Consider the following 4,155-nt stretch of genomic DNA (forward strand, 5'->3'; position numbering starts at 1 on the left):
GAATGGGTGATTCAAATATATTAAGATATATTGCAATGTTGCATCAATGACTTCAAAGGTAGTTGCAAGAATTTTTTGTTGTTAGCTAATTTGATTATAATAACAACTATCAGTCGAGTATCAAAATGGAACCATACAAGGCTTTATACGATAGTATATGTAGAACTCCTTTGTCCTGGTCAGAGTTAAGGATAGAAAACTGGCAAAGACTAACTTGATACGTGAGATAGAAGAAAAGGCTTGGATTATTTAAGATTGCTTGAAAGCTATTCCAGATCGATAAAAATCTTATACTGACTTGAAAAGAAAATATATTGAATTTTATATCGATGACAAAGTATTTCTAAAAGTTTCACTCGGAAGAAAGTTATGCATTTTGACAGAACAGGGATGCTCAATCCAAGATTCTTGAAAGGATTGATCCGGTAGCTTATCGACTAACTTACCTTCGAAACTTGTAAATATTCACAGAGTCTTTCATGCGCCGATGCTACGTCGTTATAGATCTGATCCATCACACGTTATCACACAAGAAAATAGAATTACAACCTGATTTGACGTATAGTAAAGAACAAGTTAAGATTATGGCTCAGAAAGTAAAAGAACTACGAAACAAGTGGTATCGCTAGTGAAAGTGTTCTGGTATCGTCATGATATAGACAGAGGCTACATGGGAACCGAAGGAAACCATGAAACTACAGTACCTAAACCTATTTTCAGGTAAAAATTTCGAGGACAAAATTAGTAAAAAGGGAAAGTTATAACAACCGTTTTTCAGTGGTTTAAAAAATGGTTATTTTAGAACCCCATTTTTGATGTTCTAGTATGTAAATATTATTATTTAATATTTACGATGTCAGTATAAAGGTTAATTAAATTTTGGTACTTTAATTTTGTTGAATTGATAGTTAATTGTGGTATAGGGACTAAATTGTAAAAGTTTATCACAATAGATTTTTAATAGGCCAAAAGGCTTAAGGACTTATAAAGCAATTAAACCAAGGTATAAAATGACAATTGAACCGTTTTAGTATATAGTGGATGGTTTGGTAGGATATTTACTTAAAATAATAGGAAATTATAATTAAAATGTTATAATGTATAAAATAATAAAAAAATATGAAAGTGGAAAGAAAGAAAATTTTTGTTGTTAATCTTCTTCCTCACCGAACTGAGAAAGACAAAATAGGGTTGAAGCTTTAAAACTTTTGGCACTTTGCATTATGTTATTTTAGTCCTTTTCCTGTAATTTTTATGTTTTTGAGGTCCTGGGAGCTTGATTTAGCTAGCACATGTACCAATTTTCAAAACTATTAAAGTTTCTAAAAGTTTCCATGGGTGAATGTTTTAAGAAATTGGTACTAAATTGTTAGATTTTATGCTTCAGAGTGAAAAAAACACTAGTTTGTAAAGTCTAATTGCTAGTTTTTGAATATAAGAAAAAAGTGTATAAATTTCAATGTTGATGTAAATTTTCTATAATTTTAGACAATAAAGAGCCTTAGAAGAATGTAATCGAGATCGGTTTCAAAATCGAAGGTCAAATTTGAAAGATATTGCAATTTCAGTTTTAGGGACTAAATTGAATAAAATTCAAAACTTTAAGGGGCATTTGAAAGATGAAATTAAACTGAATCATGCATATGATAGGATGTTATAAAGTGGTTTAAATTGATAAATTGAATTGAATTATTGTGTAGATCAAGAATTAAATGAAACTGAGGCTAACAAATAAAAAAGGAAAAATTGTGGATTAGTCGTTAATGAATACGATCGATTGTTGTTTTTCCAGGTAAGTTCATATGATGCATTGTATTTACATTTTTATGTATTTAAAATTATGAATATATGTATGTTTAATTGAAATTTGGATAGTTTGTGATTTGATACAAAAGGTGAGATCTGGACTAAATTGTAAAGAAATGTATATAAACTTATATGATGAAATTGCCCAGATGAACTTAGTAAAGGTCTTATGCACATGGATACAGATTGATTACCGAGGATTACTAAGATCTAGCATTTGTTGCAGACTCAAAGATACATGTAACACAGGTTTAGCTTGGACGAGTAACCTCATGTTGTTTTAAAGGTTTAACCCGGTTTGCTCATTTCAAAGATACATGTAACACAGGTTTAGCTCGGATCCAGCATTAGTCTTTCAATCAGTTTGCTCATTTTTTATTATGCTAAGTACATGTTTAGGTTTGCCTACTAATACGAGTTGCATTTCCGTATTACGATTTGACCACGTAATACCGTTTAGTATTAGTTTAAACATTGGACAACAAGTGAGCCAATATTTGCTTCTATGTTGCTTTGCATACAAAAACCAAATAAGGACATTATACAATGGGCATTAATATAACTCATGAATAATTTTATTCACCAATCTATTCGAAAAAATTGCAAGTGTACATAGATGAAAATACTATACTTAGGGCATCAAACCTGACATTTGAATCATGAGAGCTTGATGTAGCTAGCCCATGTATAAATTTCTTCATTTTTTAGATATTTAGCAAGCTTCCATTAGAGTGAAATTGATGAATTAGGCTTGAATATGAAGATATTGGTAATTAGAAAGCTTGAATTATGTTAAGGACTAATAACTCTTGAAAAGAGTCATATTTCATGCCTTTAGATCTAGCTAACTTCCTATACTTAGGTGCATTAAGTTGCATTTTAGGACAATCCATTAGTATTTTCCTTGTTTTAGCATTACATTAGGAGCTTGGACTGTACTTAAATGTTAGTTATTTTTAATTTCTTGTGGAAGGGTTGTGTGTGGTGGTGGATTGGCAGGTGCAGGATGAAGAACAAGAAGTAAAATAGTGAAGGTTTGTCGGGGCAAAGGGTTGGACAGTTTGTCAACACAAATGTTATGGCAATTCCGGAAAGATGTCCAGTCAACATTCAAAGTGTACTGGTCTTAGGCCCAGTTGAACTTGTACCATATATATCTACTTGAAAAGAATGGAAGAAAATCATGGGCTGTTGTATTTACCCCAGGGAAAACAATTATAAAAGCCAAAGGAGGAAACCCTAAAGGAGGTAAAAAAACAAAAAGAAAAAAAAAAACAGGGAGATCCTTAGGCAAAAAAAAAAGGTAGCGATGGGGAGAGGAAGACGAAGGCAATCCCTCTCAGCCGCCATAGGACACTAAATCGCTGGAGTGTGGGTTGGATAAGTGGAAGCTAACTTCCCAAAGTTATTTTGTTGTTTCTTAATTACTCTTCGTGAATTATTTGATGAAAACGATGTTGAATGATACTTTAGATTTGAGTTTTAATAGCCAACCCATGAACTAAGTCTCATAAGGTTGGGATTACTTGATGAAACTCTTATTATCTTTAATGACTGAAGGATATATCTGCTTTAATACACTATTTCATTCAATGGTTTTTTTACAAAATTGCATGTTTGCAAACTCTAGACATAGATGGATGTACAGCATGTTCATTAACTTAATCTAATTCTGACAAGGTTAGTTTAATGAGATTGAAATTGAATGATATGAGCAAGTGTTCGATTGAATACTTGTATCAGCCTCTATACATAGAGCAGCATTCATACGAAAAAGAAATAAAATAGTGCAAGTGCTAAAGTTCTATAGACATATATCGTTTAAGGCAAGGTAACTTGAGGTCTTGTTCTCAAAAGAAGCAGGACCATTTTAGAACTCTTATAAGAAGTAGATTGACTATGCTTTTGTCGAGGCATTACTATCAATAAGGGTAGATTCTTAGTAATCCTGGCCTTCCATATCAATATCGTAGACCCTCTATCCTTTGTCATAACATCTTTGCCATCGTATTTTTAGTTGTTTACTTGTTTGTTTGCATATTATTCACGTAATTATTCTCGAATTTGCCATTGCATTCTTACTCTTGTCCCGTCATAGCATTTTCCATTATTTATCAGTTACACATATTACACATATCATTATTCCTTCAAACTACCACTTTGTTCTTATCATTATTTTTTTCATAACATTAATCATACCTCACTTTAATAACTCAACCAAGTTATACTGTTCTAAACCCTGTGGAGACGATCTCACTCATCGCTTTATTACTTGTTCGACATGTATACTTGCACAATTCTCACATCATATTCACAAGCGACAAATTTTTGGTGTTGTTGCCTGGGATT

This window comes from Gossypium hirsutum, chromosome A12 (assembly GCF_007990345.1).
Source record: "Gossypium hirsutum isolate 1008001.06 chromosome A12, Gossypium_hirsutum_v2.1, whole genome shotgun sequence".
NCBI classification, from domain to species: Eukaryota; Viridiplantae; Streptophyta; class Magnoliopsida; order Malvales; family Malvaceae; genus Gossypium; species Gossypium hirsutum.